Source organism: Achroia grisella, unplaced genomic scaffold, assembly GCF_030625045.1.
Source record: "Achroia grisella isolate CSIRO2021 unplaced genomic scaffold, CSIRO_AGI_Agris_v1 utg642, whole genome shotgun sequence".
NCBI classification, from domain to species: Eukaryota; Metazoa; Arthropoda; class Insecta; order Lepidoptera; family Pyralidae; genus Achroia; species Achroia grisella.
Window position 1 is genome coordinate 5,706,018 of NW_026712979.1, and position 27,184 is coordinate 5,733,201.

General features: G+C 30.5%; 1 pseudogene; it reads left to right on the forward strand.

Annotated features, from left to right (window-relative positions):
* On the forward strand, positions 1-26,974 carry LOC131849542 (uncharacterized; annotated as a pseudogene).
* Positions 26,975-27,184: the final 210 nt, after the last annotated feature.

A 27,184-nucleotide genomic window follows, 5' to 3' on the forward strand; every position in this document is an offset into this window, starting at 1 on the left:
ATGCTTTCCGCAGGCATAGCTCAAGGTAAGTGTCTAATAAATTAGAAAACTAAAAATATTACATACTTACATTACTTTTAAGTATATAGTAATTAGACGCCTGCAATATTCTGGAAATTCATTTTGCCATAATTATTTTACAGGCGCTTTTTTGATACAAGTATATTTTGTTTATAAAAAGCCTACTTACTACTAAGACAAATATAACGTATTTAAAATACATATGTTGTAGAAGCCAGAAATATTAGAATAAATAGTTTATAATTAACTAGGATATCACTTTCGTGAATTCCATATAAGTAAATATTTTTGTGCAACTCTCTATACATATTGTTCAGCACTATAAGCAGTTATTAGCAGAAAACTATACCAGTTACTGTATATACTACTACTACCCGAATCTGAATATAGGCAACTGTCACCATTTGCCATCAGATGGGCTGTCATTCAAATGACCTTGGGGTTTAGAGGTTTAACTCACCGCTTTACTTCTGAAGGTTGAGGGTTCGATTCCTCTCATAGTTAAAAAAATTGTATTCATGAGTATGATTGTTTGTATCGGTCTGGGTATAAGGTATAATATAAATATTATGTATGTATTTACAAAAAAAAAGTCTAAGTTAGCGATAGCTAACTGCTATCGCTAACTTAGACTTTTTTTTCGATATTAAAAATGAGTGTTTTTATCTATTTTGACTAGATTTCGACCTACTACTGCGTACGTGCAGTAACTATTTTTATGTAAAAATACTAATAATCTAATAAAATCCTCTACCTCTAACTTTTTACAGCACTGTCATCAGCTCAAGGTGAGCCAATAAATATCATATACTATAGATATGACCCTATATATGTACATATATATACATATATAAACGCTAAATTACCATCATATTATTGCCTGGTCCTAAAACTTATAGGCGCTTGTCCTGTTTATAACAATACGAATACACATTCTATGGTATCACAGATAAAATAATATCCACCTGACATTTCGAAATAGACCCAATAGGTATATCTATTTAAAAACACTTAACTTCTTATAACAGGCTTTAATAACATAATTATTATTTTCTTTATTTAAAGAAAATAATAATGTTGTTGAACATTTGATATATAACTCTATAACTGATATATAACTCTATAGCTCCTAATTAAAAAAAAATAAGTAAGCAATACTTCGCTGATATATTCTTATATCAGCGAAAAATAGTTAAATACAAAAAAAATGATAACTTACTGTGAGCTTTGTTAATTAGGATTTGTTAGTCCTCAGAAATGGAATGCCATTTGGGTAACACAAATAACCATGGATTATTCTTAAAACTATAGGCGATGTTTATTTGTCATTTTCCATAAAAGTATCATGTAGAAACTGAGGCTAATCTAAAGTGGATCTTTTTTCTAAATTATAATAATATTTTATTAATAGTAGAAATTCGCTGTTTACTTCAAAACTACGCAACGGAAATTGATGTGGTTTTCACTATATTTTCGAGAATTTCTTTCAAGTAGTTTATATAATACATATAAGTATCGAAATCGCGGTAGGTCACCGTTTTATTATAAAATACATCTCTTCAAGTTCACTAAAAAAATTGTCCTTAAGCACATCAAAAAGTAAAAGTTCAAGAATGGATAAAACATAGCTATAATGTTAATTAATTATTATTAATGTTATTAATATTATAATATATGCCATTCCAATTATACATAAAAAGTATACTTTCTTATTAGCAAAGTTTATTGTTTGTAATAATAAAAAGTATAAAATTTTATTGTTTTTTTTTTTTAATACACAGCATTTTCCGGAGGCGGCAATGGTGAGTCATTTATCTATTTATTTATTTCGATACATAAAAAACACATATCAAAATTGACTTCTTATTATTAGGACGACTAGTATATAAATGACATACATTTAATTTTCGTTACCTTTTTTACGTGTGTTAAACTAACATAGAGCCTGTACCTTAGAACTAATATCCAGGTGAAACGCATTTTATTTTATTTTTTTAATATATACTGATACCAACAGAGTGTTTTTGACAACTGCGGGCGAGCAGCTGCGGTTTAATGACATACGGGAAAATATCATACTTTTCGATCAATCTTTAAATTCATTAGAGTGTAATTATAATCATTAATCAACAAAAACTAATTCATAAAACAGAATTATTTTTGGCAGTCTTTAACAATCTTAATGTATCTACATATTTAATTTATTTCGTACTATAAACAATCTCAGCTTGTATAATATTATACATATCACCTGTTTTGTTATCTTAATGAAGTAGTAAGGCCTGACAAAATTTGCTATAATCTTAACACATAGTAATAAATAAACATATCCTTTCCACAGGGATAGCTCAAGGTAAGTGTCTAAAAAAGTAGAATCGATTAGTTGAATCCTATAAATTCGAAGAAAGTGTTCTTCCAAAATGGAGCCGAGACGACATTAAAGATTCAAAGTTAAAATTACAATGACAAAACCTATTTTGTTCATGGATATTGTCCATTTTACATTTTTTCACTGTAACAATGTTTCATTTTGCCTAGCTATTTCAATTTAGATGAAAAGTCAAGATATACAACTGGTACATATTTTAAATAATCTTTTAAAATCGTTTTTAGTATACCTTAGTACTATTTAGGCTTAGACCTTTAGACCTTGCTTAGGTCTCTTTCAATGTAATTTATTCGTAAACATGAGATAATAATAAAAAAAAGTATAATGTCCTCGCAATTTTCACAGAACCCTCGTTTTTTTACAGAACCTTTTCTGTTTATAAATGCAACACTAAACTCTGACTTTTTTTATGTAGTCAAATTGGTCAATGAATACCATGTCGATTATCATTCGTGGAAATAAAAAAAGTTACTCAGAGTCAGATCAAGTAAGGTGCGTGAGGTATTGAAAACAGTTTAGTTTAGTCTAATGTACACAACATTTCTTGTTACGTATCTCTTTTCTTTTATTTTAAGACCTTAGTTTTGCTTTGATATAAAATGTGACTATTTATGTTTATGCGTGTTTGTTAATTTTTTAGCTAGCGCATCTGCATTTGCCAGTAGTGGTAAGTGAAAATCATAATTGTTTCTTATGAAATATTACTGAAATTGCATTGACGTCGCCACAAACGGCCCACTTGAATTGTTTATATTTACAGTCGCCTGTAAACATAAACAATACGACAAGTATTACTAATTTGCACTAGTATCCCTCATGTGTTACCACTTGATACCTTAAGACCTTTCAATTTCATTAATCTTACTTATCTTGTAGATTTCTAAATTATGATCATTTAATATGTTGCAATTTTACAGGCGTCAGTGCGCCGACTGCGGGTATGTTCAACCAACCGCAATATTATATTATTTAATTTATAAATGTATCACTTAGTGTACATTAATAAGAGAATATTTTCGATTATTAATGAAACAACAATTAAATTATAAATTTACTGGCACTGAAAAAATACTGTTTATAGATTATAGTGCCAAATTCCAATATTTCTTTTTAAATTGTTTAATAAATTCTAAAGAAACATTATACCCACCACCACGTTATTGACACATATACGCATAATCTTTTGTTAATTTATTAAAATGTGTGATCAAATTGAGAAGAGATTAATATTCTTTGTCTTTAATATTGCATGTCTATAGTCTTACTAAACGTTAAATTACTATTGATATTGATTATATAAATACTCACTTAATTAATTTAAAAGATAACTAACTAACATTATTAACCTAAAATGCTAATAAGGTTAAAAAATATAATATAATAACTAAAATACTAAATTATTAAAGGCAAGGTTCCGAAGATACTGGCAGCGTTCCCCTTTGAATAGCTATACTATAGTAATTCTTTGTCCGAGGTATCTGCCAGCTCCTCGGTCTCCTAGATAAGCCTTATAGCGCTAGGACCCCAAGGACCAAAGATTTCAACACCGAATGGGACAAAATCATATTGGGAGCCTAGACTAGACTATTTGCCAGTTTCACAAGCCGAACCAGCTTTGTTGTTGTTTCCATGTCCATGGGAAAGGGCCAGCGTGTCTGAACAGGTTCTATCTCATACCAGCACCCGTTCCATCTTCCATGGAATCAAACTCATACCGTCCGGTCTCTTGCCATCGTCTCTTGCAATACCAGTCGGCTCAAGTAGACTTGGCACCTTAACGATGGCAAGGCCGTGACATCGGTAAGTGCGGCATGTCTTGACAAGCGACCTGCACTGCACAAGTATATAAATTACATTATCATGCTCAATTCTAATCAAAGTTTTTGTATTGCAGAGTCCCCTAAAAAGCCCGAAGGAGGTACGAGCATGTCCTTTAACTAATTACTAATAAAACTTACGTAAATTTCAAATCATTACAAGCACTAAACATATTCTAAATTCCAATTATGGCTTTCCATCGTTTACACGACTTGTTAGTCTCATCTGATTGAGTGTTAAATTAGACCAGTATAGTACTGTCCCAAGGAGAATAAAGGAGGTACAGTAACATAACATTATTAATAACATCAGCAAACAATAAATGGCACATTAGATAAATAAAAGATAGAACAATAAATAAGAGAACATTGAAATTTAATTTAAGAACCCTAAACATTTCAAGACACTATTAAAATTATAGTTGTAATATTTCAGAGTGTAATAACACCACTGAAGAAGATATAGCCACATAAATTTACAACTTTTAGATATATGACTGACAAATAAAACCGCGTCCGTTTTTTATTTATTTTAAATATGCATGTTATTTTTGACTCCCACTAAAACTTATGATCTAATATTTCAGAACCTCCAGAACAGACCGGAGAAGGTAAGACCACATAATGTAATTTCAATCAACTTTTCCAAAATATCAATCAACATATGCGACAGTATAACTCCATTTTCGTCTATTGAAATTCGTTGTTGATAATGAAAATATTTTAATTGACACCTACAACTAACAATCTATCATTGCAGGGGCTAATAACACATTCGGAGGATGTATGTTCACATAATGTGACATTAATACTCTTTTAATAATTTCATCTCAGATAAATGACTCATTCGACACGTGTTAATTACAAATTCATTACATGTAAATTTCGAATCACTGTTGAAAATATGATTGTAATATTTCAGAGTCTAATGGCACAACCGGACAAGGTATAATCACATAATTTAACATTAATAAACTATTTATAACATCCTCTTCGATATATGACTGACTAATAAAACCGCGTCCGTTTTTCTTTATTTTAAATATACACATTATTTTTGACTCCCACTAAAACTTATGTTCTAATATTTCAGAACCTCCACAAGAAACCGGAGAAGGTAAGACCACATAATTTAATTTCGATCAACTTTTCCAAAATATCAATCAACATATGCGACAGTATAACTCCATTTTCGTCTATTGAAATTCGTTGTTGATAATGAAAATATTTTAAATGCCACTTACAACTAATAATCTATCATTGAAAAGGCTAATAACACATTCAGAAGATGTATGTTCGCATAATATGACACTAATATACTTTTAATAATTTCATCTCAGATAAATGACTCATTCGACACGTGTTAATTTCAAATTCATTACATGTAAATTTCGAATCACTGTTGAAAATATGATTGTAATATTTCAGAGTCTAATGGCACAACCGGACAAGGTATAGTCACATAATTTAACATTAATAAACTATTTATAACATCCTCTTCGATATATGACTGACTAATAAAACCGCGTCCGTTTTTCTTTATTTTAAATATGCATGTTATTTTTGACTCCCACTAAAACTTATGATCTAATATTTCAGAACCTCCAGAACAGACCGGAGAAGGTAAGACCACTTAATTTAATTTCAATCAATTTTTCCAAAATATCAATCAACATATGCGACAGTATAACTCCATTTTCGACTATTGAAATTCGTTGTTGATAATGAAAATATTTTAATTGACACCTACAACTAACAATCTATCATTGAAGGGGCTAATAACACATTCAGAGATGTATGTTCGCATAATATGACACTAATATACTTTTAATAATTTCATCTCAGATAAATGACTCATTCGACACGTGTTAATTACAAATTCATTACATGTAAATTTCGAATCACTGTTGAAAATATGATTGTAATATTTCAGAGTCTAATGGCACAACCGGACAAGATATAATCACATAATTTAACATTAATAAACAAATTATAACATCCTCTTCGATATATGACTGACTAATAAAACCGCGTCCGTTTTTCTTTATTTTAAATATACACATTATTTTTGACTCCCACTAAAACTTATGTTCTAATATTTCAGAACCTCCACAAGAAACCGGAGAAGGTATGACCACATAATTTAATTTCAATCAACTTTTCCAAAATATCAAACAACATATGCGACAATATAACTCCATTTTCGTCTATTGAAATTCGTTGTTGATAATGAAAATATTTTAATTGCCACTTACAACTAACAATCTATCATTGAAAAGGCTAATAACACATTCAGAAGATGTATGTTCACATAATTTAATTTCAATCAATTTTTCCAAAATATCAATCAACATATGCGACAGTATAACTCCATTTTCGTCTATTGAAATTCGTTGTTGATAATGAAAATATTTTAATTGACACTTACAACTAACAATCTATCATTGAAGGGGCTAATAACACATTCAGAAGATGTATGTTCGCATAATATGACACTAATATACTTTTAATAATTTCATCTCAGATAAATGACTCATTCGACACGTGTTAATTTCAAATTCATTACATGTAAATTTCGAATCACTGTTGAAAATATGATTGTAATATTTCAGAGTCTAATGGCACAATCGGACAAGGTATAATCACATAATTTAACATTAATAAACTATTTATAACATCCTCTTCGATATATGACTGACTAATAAAACCGCGTCCGTTTTTCTTTATATTAAATATACACATTAGTTTTGACTCCCACTAAAACTTATGATCTAATATTTCAGAACCTCCAGAACAGACCGGAGAAGGTAAGACCACATAATTTAATTTCAATCAACTTTTCCAAAATATCAAACAACATATGCGACAGTATAACTCCATTTTCGTCTATTGAAATTCGTTGTTGATAATGAAAATATTTTAACTGACACCTACAACTAACAATCTATCATTGAAGGGGCTAATAACACATTCAGAAGATGTATGTTCGCATAATATGACATTAATATACTTTTAATAATTTCATCTCAGATAAATGACTCATTCGACACGTGTTAATTACAAATTCATTACATGTAAATTTCGAATCACTGTTGAAAATATGATTGTAATATTTCAGAGTCTAATGGCACAACCGGACAAGATATAATCACATAATTTAACATTAATAAACTATTTATAACATCCTCTTCGATATATGACTGAATAATAAAACCGCGTCCGTTTTTCTTTATTTTAAATATACACATTATTTTTGACTCCCACTAAAACTTATGTTCTAATATTTCAGAACCTCCACAAGAAACCGGAGAAGGTATGACCACATAATTTAATTTCAATCAACTTTTCCAAAATATCAAACAACATATGCGACAATATAACTCCATTTTCGTCTATTGAAATTCGTTGTTGATAATGAAAATATTTTAATTGCCACTTACAACTAACAATCTATCATTGAAAAGGCTAATAACACATTCAGAAGATGTATGTTCACATAATTTAATTTCAATCAATTTTTCCAAAATATCAATCAACATATGCGACAGTATAACTCCATTTTCGTCTATTGAAATTCGTTGTTGATAATGAAAATATTTTAATTGACACTTACAACTAACAATCTATCATTGAAGGGGCTAATAACATATTCAGAAGATGTATGTTCGCATAATATGACACTAATATACTTTTAATAATTTCATCTCAGATAAATGACTCATTCGACACGTGTTAATTTCAAATTCATTACATGTAAATTTCGAATCACTGTTGAAAATATGATTGTAATATTTCAGAGTCTAATGGCACAACCGGACAAGGTATGGTCACATAATTTAACATTAATAAACTATTTATAACATCCTCTTCGATATATGACTGACTAATAAAACCGCGTCCGTTTTTCTTTATTTTAAATATGCATGTTATTTTTGACTCCCACTAAAACTTATGATCTAATATTTCAGAACCTCCAGAACAGACCGGAGAAGGTAAGACCACATAATTTAATTTCAATCAATTTTTCCAAAATATCAATCAACATATGCGACAGTATAACTCCATTTTCGACTATTGAAATTCGTTGTTGATAATGAAAATATTTTAATTGACACCTACAACTAACAATCTATCATTGAAGGGGCTAATAACACATTCAGAGATGTATGTTCGCATAATATGACACTAATATACTTTTAATAATTTCATCTCAGATAAATGACTCATTCGACACGTGTTAATTTCAAATTCATTACATGTAAATTTCGAATCACTGTTGAAAATATGATTGTAATATTTCAGAGTCTAATGGCACAACCGGACAAGGTATAATCACATAATTTAACATTAATAAACTATTTATAACATCCTATTCGATATATGACTGAATAATAAAACCGCGTCCGTTTTTCTTTATTTTAAATATACACATTATTTTTGACTCCCACTAAAACTTATGTTCTAATATTTCAGAACCTCCACAAGAAACCGGAGAAGGTATGACCACATAATTTAATTTCAATCAACTTTTCCAAAATATCAAACAACATATGCGACAATATAACTCCATTTTCGTCTATTGAAATTCGTTGTTGATAATGAAAATATTTTAATTGCCACTTACAACTAACAATCTATCATTGAAAAGGCTAATAACACATTCAGAAGATGTATGTTCACATAATTTAATTTCAATCAATTTTTCCAAAATATCAATCAACATATGCGACTATAACTCCATTTTCGTCTATTGAAATTCGTTGTTGATAATGAAAATATTTTAATTGACACTTACAACTAACAATCTATCATTGAAGGGGCTAATAACACATTCAGAAGATGTATGTTCGCATAATATGACACTAATATACTTTTAATAATTTCATCTCAGATAAATGACTCATTCGACACGTGTTAATTTCAAATTCATTACATGTAAATTTCGAATCACTGTTGAAAATATGATTGTAATATTTCAGAGTCTAATGGCACAACCGGACAAGGTATAATCACATAATTTAACATTAATAAACTATTTATAACATCCTCTTCGATATATGACTGACTAATAAAACCGCGTCCGTTTTTCTTTATATTAAATATACACATTATTTTTGACTCCCACAAAAACTTATGTTCTAATATTTCAGAACCACCACAAGAAACCGGAGAAGGTAAGACCACATAATTTAATTTCAATCAACTTTTCCAAAATATCAATCAACATATGCGACAGTATAACTCCATTTTCGTCTATTGAAATTCGTTGTTGATAATGAAAATATTTTAATTGACACTTACAACTAACAATCTATCATTGAAAAGGCTAATAACATATTCAGAAGATGTATGTTCGCATAATATGACACTAATATACTTTTAATAATTTCATCTCAGATAAATGACTCATTCGACACGTGTTAATTTCAAATTCATTACATGTAAATTTCGAATCACTGTTGAAAATATGATTGTAATATTTCAGAGTCTAATGGCACAACCGGACAAGGTATAGTCACATAATTTAACATTAATAAACTATTTCTAACATCCTCTTCGATATATGACTGACAAATAAAACCGCGTCCGGTTTTCTTTATTTTAAATATGCATGTTATTTTTGACTCCCACTAAAACTTATGATCTAATATTTCAGAACCTCCAGAACAGACCGGAGAAGGTAAGACCACATAATTTAATTTCAATCAATTTTTCCAAAATATCAATCAACATATGCGACAGTATAACTCCATTTTCGTCTATTGAAATTCGTTGTTGATAATGAAAATATTTTAATTGACACCTACAACTAACAATCTATCATTGAAAAGGCTAATAACACATTCAGAAGATGTATGATGCGACAATATAACTCCATTTTCGTCTATTGAAATTCGTTGTTGATAATGAAAATATTTTAATTGCCACTTACAACTAACAATCTATCATTGAAAAGGCTAATAACACATTCAGAAGATGTATGTTCACATAATTTAATTTCAATCAATTTTTCCAAAATATCAATCAACATATGCGACAGTATAACTCCATTTTCGTCTATTGAAATTCGTTGTTGATAATGAAAATATTTTAACTGACACCTACAACTAACAATCTATCATTGAAGGGGCTAATAACACATTCAGAGATGTATGTTCGCATAATATGACACTAATATACTTTTAATAATTTCATCTCAGATAAATGACTCATTCGACACGTGTTAATTTCAAATTCATTACATGTAAATTTCGAATCACTGTTGAAAATATGATTGTAATATTTCAGAGTCTAATGGCACAACCGGACAAGGTATAATCACATAATTTAACATTAATAAACTATTTCTAACGTCCTCTTCGATATATGACTGACTAATAACACCGCGTCCGTTTTTCTTTATTTTAAATATACACATTATTTTTGACTCCCACTAAAACTTATGTTCTAATATTTCAGAACCTCCACAAGAAACCGGAGAAGGTATGACCACATAATTTAATTTCAATCAACTTTTCCAAAATATCAAACAACATATGCGACAATATAACTCCATTTTCGTCTATTGAAATTCGTTGTTGATAATGAAAATATTTTAATTGCCACTTACAACTAACAATCTATCATTGAAAAGGCTAATAACACATTCAGAAGATGTATGTTCACATAATTTAATTTCAATCAATTTTTCCAAAATATCAATCAACATATGCGACAGTATAACTCCATTTTCGTCTATTGAAATTCGTTGTTGATAATGAAAATATTTTAATTGACACTTACAACTAACAATCTATCATTGAAGGGGCTAATAACACATTCAGAAGATGTATGTTCGCATAATATGACATTAATATACTTTTAATAATTTCATCTCAGATAAATGACTCATTCGACACGTGTTAATTACAAATTCATTACATGTAAATTTCGAATCACTGTTGAAAATATGATTGTAATATTTCAGAGTCTAATGGCACAACCGGACAAGATATAATCACATAATTTAACATTAATAAACAAATTATAACATCCTCTTCGATATATGACTGAATAATAAAACCGCGTCCGTTTTTCTTTATTTTAAATATACACATTATTTTTGACTCCCACTAAAACTTATGTTCTAATATTTCAGAACCTCCACAAGAAACCGGAGAAGGTATGACCACATAATTTAATTTCAATCAACTTTTCCAAAATATCAAACAACATATGCGACAATATAACTCCATTTTCGTCTATTGAAATTCGTTGTTGATAATGAAAATATTTTAATTGCCACTTACAACTAACAATCTATCATTGAAAAGGCTAATAACATATTCAGAAGATGTATGTTCGCATAATATGACACTAATATACTTTTAATAATTTCATCTCAGATAAATGACTCATTCGACACGTGTTAATTTCAAATTCATTACATGTAAATTTCGAATCACTGTTGAAAATATGATTGTAATATTTCAGAGTCTAATGGCACAACCGGACAAGGTATGGTCACATAATTTAACATTAATAAACTATTTATAACATCCTCTTCGATATATGACTGACAAATAAAACCGCGTCCGGTTTTCTTTATTTTAAATATGCATGTTATTTTTGACTCCCACTAAAACTTATGATCTAATATTTCAGAACCTCCAGAACAGACCGGAGAAGGTAAGACCACATAATTTAATTTCAATCAACTTTTCCAAAATATCAATCAACATATGCGACAGTATAACTCCATTTTCGTCTATTGAAATTCGTTGTTGATAATGAAAATATTTTAACTGACACCTACAACTAACAATCTATCATTGAAGGGGCTAATAACACATTCAGAGATGTATGTTCGCATAATATGACACTAATATACTTTTAATAATTTCATCTCAGATAAATGACTCATTCGACACGTGTTAATTTCAAATTCATTACATGTAAATTTCGAATCACTGTTGAAAATATGATTGTAATATTTCAGAGTCTAATGGCACAACCGGACAAGGTATAATCACATAATTTAACATTAATAAACTATTTCTAACGTCCTCTTCGATATATGACTGACTAATAAAACCGCGTCCGTTTTTCTTTATTTTAAATATACACATTATTTTTGACTCCCACTAAAACTTATGTTCTAATATTTCAGAACCTCCACAAGAAACCGGAGAAGGTATGACCACATAATTTAATTTCAATCAACTTTTCCAAAATATCAAACAACATATGCGACAATATAACTCCATTTTCGTCTATTGAAATTCGTTGTTGATAATGAAAATATTTTAATTGCCACTTACAACTAACAATCTATCATTGAAAAGGCTAATAACACATTCAGAAGATGTATGTTCACATAATTTAATTTCAATCAATTTTTCCAAAATATCAATCAACATATGCGACAGTATAACTCCATTTTCGTCTATTGAAATTCGTTGTTGATAATGAAAATATTTTAATTGACACTTACAACTAACAATCTATCATTGAAGGGGCTAATAACACATTCAGAAGATGTATGTTCGCATAATATGACATTAATATACTTTTAATAATTTCATCTCAGATAAATGACTCATTCGACACGTGTTAATTACAAATTCATTACATGTAAATTTCGAATCACTGTTGAAAATATGATTGTAATATTTCAGAGTCTAATGGCACAACCGGACAAGGTATAATCACATAATTTAACATTAATAAACAAATTATAACATCCTCTTCGATATATGACTGAATAATAAAACCGCGTCCGTTTTTATTTATTTTAAATATACACATTATTTTTGACTCCCACTAAAACTTATGTTCTAATATTTCAGAACCTCCACAAGAAACCGGAGAAGGTATGACCACATAATTTAATTTCAATCAACTTTTCCAAAATATCAATCAACATATGCGACAATATAACTCCATTTTCGTCTATTGAAATTCGTTGTTGATAATGAAAATATTTTAATTGCCACTTACAACTAACAATCTATCATTGAAGGGGCTAATAACACATTCAGAAGATGTATGTTCGCATAATATGACACTAATATACTTTTAATAATTTCATCTCAGATAAATGACTCATTCGACACGTGTTAATTTCAAATTCATTACATGTAAATTTCGAATCACTGTTGAAAATATGATTGTAATATTTCAGAGTCTAATGGCACAACCGGACAAGGTATAATCACATAATTTAACATTAATAAACTATTTATAACATCCTCTTCGATATATGACTGACTAATAAAACCGCGTCCGTTTTTCTTTATTTTAAATATGCACATTATTTTTGACTCCCACTAAAACTTATGTTCTAATATTTCAGAACCTCCACAAGAAACCGGAGAAGGTAAGACCACATAATTTAATTTCAATCAATTTTTCCAAAATATCAATCAACATATGCGACAGTATAACTCCATTTTCGTCTATTGAAATTCGTTGTTGATAATGAAAATATTTTAATTGCCACTTACAACTAACAATCTATCATTGAAGAAGGGCTAATAACACATTCAGAAGATGTATGTTCGCATAATATGACACTAATATACTTTTAATAATTTCATCTCAGATAAATGACTCATTCGACACGTGTTAATTTCAAATTCATTACATGTAAATTTCGAATCACTGTTGAAAATATGATTGTAATATTTCAGAGTCTAATGGCACAACCGGACAAGGTATAATCACATAATTTAACATTAATAAACTATTTATAACATCCTCTTCGATATATGACTGACTAATAAAACCGCGTCCGTTTTTCTTTATTTTAAATATACACATTATTTTTGACTCCCACTAAAACTTATGTTCTAATATTTCAGAACCTCCACAAGAAACCGGAGAAGGTAAGACCACATAATTTAATTTCAATCAACTTTTCTAAAATATCAGCCTACATGTATGAAATATAACTCCATTTTCGTCTATTGAAATTCGTTGTTGATAATGAAAATATTTTAATTGACACTTACAACTAACAATCTATCATTGACACTTACAACTAACAATCTATCATTGAAGGGGCTAATAACACATTCAGAAGATGTATGTTCGCATAATATGACACTAATATACTTTTAATAATTTCATCTCAGATAAATGACTCATTCGACACGTGTTAATTTCAAATTCATTACATGTAAATTTCGAATCACTGTTGAAAATATGATTGTAATATTTCAGAGTCTAATGGCACAACCGGACAAGGTATAATCACATAATTTAACATTAATAAACTATTTATAACATCCTCTTCGATATATGACTGACTAATAAAACCGCGTCCGTTTTTCTTTATTTTAAATATTCAAGTTATTTTTGACTCCCACTAAAACTTATGTTCTAATATTTCAGAACCTCCACAAGAAACCGGAGAAGGTAAGACCACATAATTTAATTTCGATCAACTTTTCCAAAATATCAATCAACATATGCGACAGTATAACTCCATTTTCGTCTATTGAAATTCGTTGTTGATAATGAAAATATTTTAATTGACACTTACAACTAACAATCTATCATTGAAGGGGCTAATAACACATTCAGAAGATGTATGTTCGCATAATATGACACTAATATACTTTTAATAATTTCATCTCAGATAAATGACTCATTCGACACGTGTTAATTTCAAATTCATTACATGTAAATTTCGAATCACTGTTGAAAATATGATTGTAATATTTCAGAGTCTAATGGCACAACCGGACAAGGTATAATCACATAATTTAACATTAATAAACTATTTATAACATCCTATTCGATATATGACTGACTAATAAAACCGCGTCCGGTTTTCTTCATTTTAAATATGCATGTTATTTTTGACTCCCACTAAAACTTATGATCTAATATTTCAGAACCTCCAGAACAGACCGGAGAAGGTAAGACCACATAATTTAATTTCAATCAATTTTTCCAAAATATCAATCAACATATGCGACAGTATAACTCCATTTTCGTCTATTGAAATTCGTTGTTGATAATGAAAATATTTTAATTGACACCTACAACTAACAATCTATCATTGAAAAGGCTAATAACACATTCAGAAGATGTATGTTCACATAATTTAATTTCAATCAACTTTTCCAAAATATCAAACAACATATGCGACAATATAACTCCATTTTCGTCTATTGAAATTCGTTGTTGATAATGAAAATATTTTAATTGCCACTTACAACTAACAATCTATCATTGAAAAGGCTAATAACACATTCAGAAGATGTATGTTCACATAATTTAATTTCAATCAATTTTTCCAAAATATCAATCAACATATGCGACAGTATAACTCCATTTTCGTCTATTGAAATTCGTTGTTGATAATGAAAATATTTTAATTGACACTTACAACTAACAATCTATCATTGAAGGCGCTAATAACACATTCAGAAGATGTATGTTCGCATAATATGACACTAATATACTTTTAATAATTTCATCTCAGATAAATGACTCATTCGACACGTGTTAATTTCAAATTCATTACATGTAAATTTCGAATCACTGTTGAAAATATGATTGTAATATTTCAGAGTCTAATGGCACAACCGGACAAGGTATAATCACATAATTTAACATTAATAAACTATTTATAACATCCTATTCGATATATGACTGACTAATAAAACCGCGTCCGGTTTTCTTCATTTTAAATATGCATGTTATTTTTGACTCCCACTAAAACTTATGATCTAATATTTCAGAACCTCCAGAACAGACCGGAGAAGGTAAGACCACATAATTTAATTTCAATCAATTTTTCCAAAATATCAATCAACATATGCGACAGTATAACTCCATTTTCGTCTATTGAAATTCGTTGTTGATAATGAAAATATTTTAATTGACACTTACAACTAACAATCTATCATTGAAGGGGCTAATAACACATTCAGAAGATGTATGTTCGCATAATATGACACTAATATACTTTTAATAATTTCATCTCAGATAAATGACTCATTCGACACGTGTTAATTTCAAATTCATTACATGTAAATTTCGAATCACTGTTGAAAATATGATTGTAATATTTCAGAGTCTAATGGCACAACCGGACAAGGTATAATCACATAATTTAACATTAATAAACTATTTATAACATCCTCTTCGATATATGACTGACTAATAAAACCGCGTCCGTTTTTCTTTATTTTAAATATACACATTATTTTTGACTCCCACTAAAACTTATGTTCCAATATTTCAGAACCTCTAATATTTCAGAACTTTTCCAAAATATCAAACAACATAGACAATATAACCGGAAATTCGTTGTTGATAATGAAAATATTTTAATTGTAAGACAATCTATCATAATTTAATTTCATAATTTAATTTCAATCAATTTTTCCAAAATATCAATCAACATATGCGACAGTATAACTCCATTTTCGTCTATTGAAATTCGTTGTTGATAATGAAAATATTTTAATTGACACTTACAACTAACAATCTATCATTGAAGGGGCTAATAACACATTCAGAAGATGTATGTTCGCATAATATGACACTAATATACTTTTAATAATTTCATCTCAGATAAATGACTCATTCGACACGTGTTAATTTCAAATTCATTACATGTAAATTTCGAATCACTGTTGAAAATATGATTGTAATATTTCAGAGTCTAATGGCACAACCGGACAAGGTATAATCACATAATTTAACATTAATAAACTATTTATAACATCCTCTTCGATATATGACTGACTAATAAAACCGCGTCCGTTTTTCTTTATATTAAATATACATGTTATTTTTGACTCCCACTAAAACTTATGATCTAATATTTCAGAACCTCCACAAGAAACCGGAGAAGGTAAGACCACATAATTTAATTTCGATCAACTTTTCCAAAATATCAATCAACATATGCGACAGTATAACTCCATTTTCGTCTATTGAAATTCGTTGTTGATAATGAAAATATTTTAATTCACAATTACAAAAAACAATAGAACATTCAACGCGCTAATAACACATTCAGAAGATGTATGTTCGCATAATATGACACTAATATACTTTTAATAATTTCATCTCAGATAAATGACTCATTCGACACGTGTTAATTTCAAATTCATTACATGTAAATTTCGAATCACTGTTGAAAATATGATTGTAATATTTCAGAGTCTAATGGCACAACCGGACAAGGTATAATCACATAATTTAACATTAATAAACTATTTCTAACATCCTCTTCGATATATGACTGACTAATAAAACCGCGTCCGTTTTTCTTTATTTTAAATATACACATTATTTTTGACTCCCACTAAAACTTATGTTCTAATATTTCAGAACCTCCACAAGAAACCGGAGAAGGTATGACCACATAATTTAATTTCAATCAACTTTTCCAAAATATCAAACAACATATGCGACAATATAACTCCATTTTCGTCTATTGAAATTCGTTGTTGATAATGAAAATATTTTAATTGCCACTTACAACTAACAATCTATCATTGAAAAGGCTAATAACACATTCAGAAGATGTATGTTCATATAATTTAATTTCAATCAATTTTTCCAAAATATCAATCAACATATGCGACAGTATAACTCCATTTTCGTCTATTGAAATTCGTTGTTGATAATGAAAATATTTTAATTGACACTTACAACTAACAATCTATCATTGAAGGGGCTAATAACATATTCAGAAGATGTATGTTCGCATAATATGACACTAATATACTTTTAATAATTTCATCTCAGATAAATGACTCATTCGACACGTGTTAATTTCAAATTCATTACATGTAAATTTCGAATCACTGTTGAAAATATGATTGTAATATTTCAGAGTCTAATGGCACAATCGGACAAGGTATAATCACATAATTTAACATTAATAAACTATTTATAACATCCTCTTCGATATATGACTGACTAATAAAACCGCGTCCGTTTTTCTTTATATTAAATATACACATTAGTTTTGACTCCCACTAAAACTTATGTTCTAATATTTCAGAACCTCCACAAGAAACCGGAGAAGGTAAGACCACATAATTTAATTTCAATCAACTTTTCCAAAATATCAAACAACATATGCGACAGTATAACTCCATTTTCGTCTATTGAAATTCGTTGTTGATAATGAAAATATTTTAATTGCCACTTACAACTAACAATCTATCATTGAAAAGGCTAATAACACATTCAGAAGATGTATGTTCGCATAATATGACACTAATATACTTTTAATAATTTCATCACAGATAAATGACTCATTCGACACGTGTTAATTTCAAATTCATTACATGTAAATTTCGAATCACTGTTGAAAATATGATTGTAATATTTCAGAGTCTAATGGCACAACCGGACAAGGTATAATCACATAATTTAACATTAATAAACTATGAATAACAACCTCTTAGATATATGACTGACAAATAAAACCGCGTCCGTTTTTTATTTATTTTAAATATGCATGTTATTTTTGACTCCCACTAAAACTTATGATCTAATATTTCAGAACCTCCAGAACAGACCGGAGAAGGTAAGACCACATAATGTAATTTCAATCAACTTTTCCAAAATATCAATCAACATATGCGACAGTATAACTCCATTTTCGTCTATTGAAATTCGTTGTTGATAATGAAAATATTTTAATTGACACCTAAAACTAACAATCTATCATTGAAGGGGCTAATAACACATTCAGAGATGTATGTTCGCATAATATGACACTAATATACTTTTAATAATTTCACCTCAGATAAATGACTCATTCGACACGTGTTAATTTCAAATTCATTACATGTAAATTTCGAATCACTGTTGAAAATATGATTGTAATATTTCAGAGTCTAATGGCACAACCGGACAAGGTATAGTCACATAATTTAACATTAATAAACTATTTATAACATCCTCTTCGATATATGACTGACTAATAAAACCGCGTCCGGTTTTCTTCATTTTAAATATGCATGTTATTTTTGACTCCCACTAAAACTTATGATCTAATATTTCAGAACCTCCAGAACAGACCGGAGAAGGTAAGACCACTTAATTTAATTTCAATCAATTTTTCCAAAATATCAATCAACATATGCGACAGTATAACTCCATTTTCGACTATTGAAATTCGTTGTTGATAATGAAAATATTTTAATTGACACCTACAACTAACAATCTATCATTGAAGGGGCTAATAACACATTCAGAGATGTATGTTCGCATAATATGACACTAATATACTTTTAATAATTTCATCTCAGATAAATGACTCATTCGACACGTGTTAATTACAAATTCATTACATGTAAATTTCGAATCACTGTTGAAAATATGATTGTAATATTTCAGAGTCTAATGGCACAACCGGACAAGGTATAATCACATAATTTAACATTAATAAACAAATTATAACATCCTCTTCGATATATGACTGAATAATAAAACCGCGTCCGTTTTTCTTTATTTTAAATATACACATTATTTTTGACTCCCACTAAAACTTATGTTCTAATATTTCAGAACCTCCACAAGAAACCGGAGAAGGTATGACCACATAATTTAATTTCAATCAACTTTTCCAAAATATCAAACAACATATGCGACAATATAACTCCATTTTCGTCAATTTATATTCGTTGTTGATAATGAAAATATTTTAATTGCCACTTACAAGTAATGATCTATCATTGCAGAGGCTAATAACACAACCGGAGGATACAACCTCCGGTTCACATAATGTGACATTAATTTACTTTTAATAATTTTATCTTAGATAAATGACTAATTCAACACATGTTATTTTTAAGTTCATTACAAGTAAATGAAATATTTTAATTCTCTATTAAAATGATTGTTGTAACATTTCAGAATCTAATAGTACTACAAGAGAAGGTATTATAATTGACATTAATAATCTATTTATAACACCGTCCCAGATAAAATATGTAAAGTCTGATAGATAGACTATATATTTTTTCTAATATTAAGTACAAGTGGTTTAATTAATATTCCGATATCATATAACACATCCGGAGTTGCTTTCTTCACATAATTTAACATTAATTAACTTTTAATATTAATATAATAATTTACATTATATTATATATATAATATGATAGACTGATGATGGGCAGTACCATCATCGGTGCGAGAATCTGTATACTGCGACCGTCAACTCGCGTGCCTAATGTGGCGATTATGGGCATATACATTCCGTGAGAGGTCCTATACTATCATGTCCGTAGTTCCGGGCCAATCTATTATTGCTGGCCAAGGCAGCGATCATGGTAACGGCAGAGCAAGGGTCTAAAAACCCCTAATTAATAATCATGTTGAAATCTCCAGTGTGTCGAATAGGTTCTCGTATCTCATATTAACTGTGAGATGTAGCCTTAGATTTGCTATGGACCACATATTTTAGGTAGCAGTAGTCAGACGGGGCAAATGCTTATCAATTTTCTGGATAGAGTTTATATATTTATTTATTATGTATTTATTTAAAAAAGCGGAAGGTTTACTTTGATACCATTTTTCAAGAAATAGCCTCAACGAAACTGGACTTGGCAGCGATCTGACTGTTTGACAGGAAACGTAATCGATTTAATTTAATGGATAGTAAGCGCATATTCAGAGATGTCTCTGTGGTAACTGTGTTTACAACCGGAACGGATTAGTATGTGGTTCACTGAATATCTTAAGCTGGAAAGAATACGTCTGATGAAGTCGACACTCCTGCAAAATATGCTTCAAACCATTGATGTTTCTAAAGCATTCCAGTTTAAAGTGGAAAACTGATTTGCTTTTTTAGAAACCACAGGCAGTATTGATCACAAACTCGAGACAATAATAGATGTCCTCGAAGATGAAGGCACGAAATTTTGCGAGATGAGGCATACAAGTATTATAGAGAGAGAAACTTTACGGCATATTAAAGATAGACTGGATAAGCCCTCAAAAATGGAAAAACCTCAGATGAAAATGGGATAACCACTGAGCATCTAAAGGCTGGTGATATTCCTGTACTTGCAGTACTCCAGGAACTCTTCAACTCTGTTCTCGTCACTGAAAGAACTCCACAGGCATGGAGTAGGGCCATTATTAGTTTGTTCTTCAAAAATGGAGATAAAGCCCTACTGAAGAACTATCAACGTCTGATTGCTAATCCATATAGAGAAACTGTTTTCAAGAGTTATTACATTCAACAGCAGCAAGCAACAGCTTGTCTTGTTGTGAGAAAACAGAAAAGTATAACCAACCTCTGTGCTAGCTTTCTTCGACTAGGAGATAGCCATGATTTATTCGAGTCCTAGTCTGTTCTGGAGTCACTTCAACGATGCCAAACTCGCTATATCGACTGGCAACTGGCTGGCACTCGCTGTCATCGCTGCAACAATGACCGTCCAAGTATAAAACCAGCGCACTAAGCATATCCTCCTAGGTTGTGGCTTAAGACAAGGGGATGTTATATCCTCTAAGTTGTTGACATTATCCAGACTTGTGGAAAGTATCTGAAATCATAATGATACACAAACCTGGTGAACCGGCTCATGAGGTTGCTTCTTATAGACCAATTAGTTTACTGCCTGTCATGTCTAAGCTGTTTGAAATTTCAAGATTGGCTATCGATAGCAAACTTCTCATTTACAAGGCAATGTTTACGCCAATCTGGACATATGGGATACAACTATGGGGCTCTGCTGACTCCAACATAATGACAATACAACGAGTTCAAAACTATATATTGAAACAACTTTCGGATGCACCATGGTTTATAAAAACAATTGAGATCCACAAACTACTTGATATCCCCATGGTTAAGGATGTAATTAATGACCACAGCAACAAATACAAATCACGACTACACAGGCACCCAAATAAATTTACTGGGCAACTTACAATACCTGAAAACTTGCGCTGATTAAAGAAAAGGCGTGATATATTTGACCAAGATAGTCAGACAGGACTGACTTTTTAAGAGCGAGGAGCTGTTCTACTGAGAGCGACACTCTACCTGTTACAGACGGAACACCACATTTGCTTATAGTCCATGTGACTGATTGCAAGATCTAAAAGGAAAAAAAAAAAGTTGTTTACAACTGCGCTGGAGGATATGTTTAGAATGCTGAAGTGGAAAAAATACGGCATCAATAAAACACATTACATCTCTCACTTCCGATTTGCTAACGACATTGTCATCATGGCTGAATCGCTGCAGAATCTACAACAGATGCTAAATGGCCTGGCTAAGTCGTCCCAACGTATCGGTCTCCAGATGAATTTAGGCAAAACCAAGATCATGTTCAATGATCACATTCGTCTGAAACCGATTGCTATAAATGGATTTCCGAAGTTGTTCAGAAGTATATTTACATAGAGCAAACGCTAAATTAGTTAAATTTTGAGAGGATGCCAAGAGATGGATACAACTGGGCAGCTTCTGGGAAACTCCCTAAAGTCTTCTTGTCGTTTCTTTCACAAAGCCTTAAGGTGCTAATTCGTGCTATCCGTTATATCTTACGGAGCCGAAACATGAATACTATTGATACGACTGGTTCACCGCCTCAATGTCGTTCAACGAGCACATATGGAAAGAGCTATATTTCAAGTTTCTCTGAGGAAACAAATCCGAAACGAAGGAACTCACCAGAAAACTAAGGTTACCGACATAGCTTTTCGTATTTGTATGTTGAAGTAGGAGTGGGCTGCTTGTTGGAGTAGATATGTTCTAGAGAAAAAACCGCAAATTAGCGTAAAACGTAGCGTTGGACCCCTCGCAGCTAGGCGGAACGACGACATACGTAGGGTTGCAGATAACAACTGAATGAGAAGGAGTGAAGAATGTGCCCAAAGTCGTGGCTTGGAATACGCTTAAGTACAGCAGTGGACTGTAGTGGGCTGATGATAATGATGATGATGATGAAAGTTATAATAATATCACCATAGGTAAACGACAGACTAATTCACGATGCGTCAACTTTATTATTGAAAGTACTCCCATTATTTCAAATATCAATTAAAATTAACATTATAATATTTCAGAGTTTAATAGTACAATGCAAGGAGGTATGTTTATATAATTTGACATTAATAAACTTTTAATAATATCACCTTAGATAAATTATGAGTAATTTAAATTTATTAAAAAAATATTTATTATAAGTATAAAATATTTTAAATACCAATTAATTTTATTAATATTGTAACTTTTCAGTGTTTAATCTCACAACCACACAAGGTAAGTTCACACGATTAGACATTGATAGACTTTTAATAATGTCCTCTTAGATAAATTACTGGCTACATCAAAATGGTCACTGCTCGACTCCTAAAAGAAAAAGACTTATTAGTGAATACCCGGCCATAATCCGTTCATTGATATTTACGTATTTTGAGTATATATAACTTTTAATGTATATGCTACTGCTCAGATTAAAAGGAAAAGCCTGCTGATATGTATAGCTGCCTGAACACAAACGCTCTTTCACCATTGATCGACTTTCAGACAGTTAAGATGGTCAATATAAATGTAGACAAAAGGAACGAGAAACAACACGCACACCGTCCTGCACCTTAGGCATTCCCGCGTCCCTCAAATGTACCTACGTGCTTTGGAGAGTTTTTATAATAATTAATTATCATTACAAAATCTGTATGTATAATCTGTCTGTGGGGTTTTACCCCACAGACAGATTATACAATATTATACATAGTTATTAAAATTAAAATTATTGTTGTAACATTTCAGAGTCTAATAGCACAACTAGACAAGGTATAGTCACATAATTTAACATTGATAAACTGATTATAATACCATCTTAGATATATGACTGACTAATCAAACGTCCATTTTTTATTTATTGTAAGTATACATGTTATTTTACAATCGTCTCTTCAATTTCAAGCTCCCAGAATCTCGACAAAGTAGGTCCTAGACCTTAACCCAAATGGGACATGTACACACACCTCCTTAAATTGGTGACAGAATGTGACATCAATATACTTTTAATAATTTCATCTCAGATATATGACTAATTCAACACGTGTCAATATCAAATTCATTACAAGTAAATTGTTAAATTTTATTTATTATTTAATTTTTTTTAATTTTATTACAAGTAATTTATTTCGAATCACTATTGAAATTATTGTTGTAACATTTCAGAGTCTAATAGCACAACTGGAGGAGGTATAGTCACTTAATTTTACATTACATTAATAAACTGTATATAACAAGTCTCTTAGATATATGACTGACTAATGACTGACTAATCAAACCGTGTCCGTTTGTTATGTATTGTAAGTATCTCTGTTATTTTGCACTTCAACTAAAACTATTGCTCTAATATTCCAGAACCTCCACAACAACCCGGAGGAGGTAAGACCACATAATTTAATTTCAATCAACTTTTCTAAAATATCATCCAAGATATGCGACAGTATTACTCCATTTTCGTCTATTTATATTCGTTGTTGATAATGAAAATATTTTAATTGCCACTTACAAATAACGATCTAGCATAGCAGAAGCTAATAACACAGCCGCAGGATTTATGTTCACACAATATTACATTATTATTATTAATACACATTTAGTAATTTCATCTTAGATAAATGACTAATTTAATACGTGTTAATTTCAAGTTCATTACAATTAAATAAAATATTTAAACTCTCCATTAAAATTATTGTTGTAACATTTCAGAGTCTAATAGCACAACTGGAGGAGGTATAGTCACTTAATTTTACATTACATTAATAAACTGTTTATAACACCCTCTTAGATATATGACTGACTAAATGACTGACTAATCAAACCGTGTCTGTTTGTTATTTATTGTAAGTATCTATGTTATTTTACACTTCAACTAAAACTATTGCCCTAATATTCCAGAACCTCCACAACAAACCGTAGGAGGTAAGACCACATAATTTAATTTCAATCTAATAAAATATCAGCCCATATAAACAACAGAATAACTCGATTTGCGTCTATTTAAATTCGTTGTTGGTACTGAAAATATTTTAATTGCCACTTACAAATAACGATCTAGCATTGCAGAGGCTAACAAAACATCCACTGGATTTATGTTCACATAATATTACATTATTATTATTATTAATATACATTTAGTAATTTCATCTTAGATAAATGACTAATTCAATGCGTGTTAATTTCAAGTTCATTACAAGTAAATAAAATATTTCAATTCTCTATTAAAATGATTGTTGTAACATTTCAGAATCTAATAGCACTACAAGAGAAGGTATTATAATTGACATTAATAATCTGTATATAACACCCTCCCAGATAAAATAGGTAAAGACAGATAGATAAACGATATTTTTTTGTAATATTAAGTACAAGTGGTATAATTAATATTCCGATATAATATAACACATCCGGAGTAGCTTTCTTCAGATAATTTAACATTACTTAACCTTCAATTATGTATAATATAATAATTTACATTATACCAAATATTGTAGACTGATGACGGGTAGTAGCGTCATCGGTGCGAGAAACTATATATTGCAATCGCCAACTCGCGTGCCCAGTGTGACGATTATGTGCATATGCATTCCTTGAGAAGCCCTATACAATCATGGCCCCTAGTTCTGGATCACTCTACTATTGCTGGCCAAGGCGGCGATCATGGTAACGGCAGAGCAAGGGTCTATAAACCCCTAATAAATAATTATGTTGAAATCTCTAGTAAGTCGAATAGGTTCTCGTATCTCGTATTAACTGTGAGATATTGCCTTAGATTTGGTATGGGCCACATGGTTTTGGTAATCATACGGGCAAATGCTTGTCAACTTTCTGGAGAGAAAAGAGTTGATTTATTTATTTATTATATTATTATTTAAAAAAGCGGAGGGTTTACTTTGATACTATCTGCAAGAAACAGCCTCAACGAAACTGGACTTGGCAGCGATCTGACTGTTTGCCAGAAAACGTGATCGAATTCATTTTAACGGATAGTAAGCGCATATTCAGAGATATCTCTGTGATAACTGGGAACTTAAAACCGGAAGCGATCACAGATTATTACGTAGTTCGCTGAATATCTTATGTTGGAAAGAATACGTCTGATGAAGACGACACTCCTGCCAAATATGCTTCAAACCATTGTTGTTTCTAAAGCATTCTAATTTAAAGTGAAAAATCGATTTGCTGTTTTAGAAACTACAGGGGTATTGACCACAAACTCGAGATAATAATAGATGTCCTCGAGGATGAAGGCACAAAATTTTGTGAGATGAGGCGTACAAGGAAAAGTATTAGACTTTTGAGAGAGAAACTCGACGGCTTATTTAAGATCGACGCGTTAAGCCCTCAAAAATTATGTAACAGTGTTGGTGTAAACCTTGTTGGTGACCTAAATAAATAAAAAAAAAAAAATGGAAAATCCTCAGATGAAAATGGTATAACCAAACTCTCTATGTACACTGGCGATACATCGAAGTGCTGAGATGCCTTTATAACCCAGCTACAATAACCGTCCAAGGACAAAACCAGCGCACTAAGCATATCCACCTATGTTATGGCTTAAGACAAGGGGATGTTATATCCCCTAAGTTGTTTACAACTGCGCTGGAGAATATGTTTAGAATACTGAAGTGGAAAAAATACGGCATTAATAATAACGGTGAGAACATCTCTCACTTCCGATTTGCTAACGACATTGTTATCATGGCTGGCATTGTTATCACAGATGCTAAATGGCCTGGCTAGGTCGTCCCAACGTATCGGTCTCCAGATGAATTTAGGCAAAATCAAGATAATTTTTAATGATCGCATTCGTCCGAAACCGATTGCTATAAATGGACTTCCGCTCGAAATTGTTCAGAAGTATATTTATCTAGGGCAAACACTCCAACTAGGTAAATTTTGAGAGGGATGCCAAAAGATGGGTATGTGGGATGGATGGGTCGTCTCTTCCAC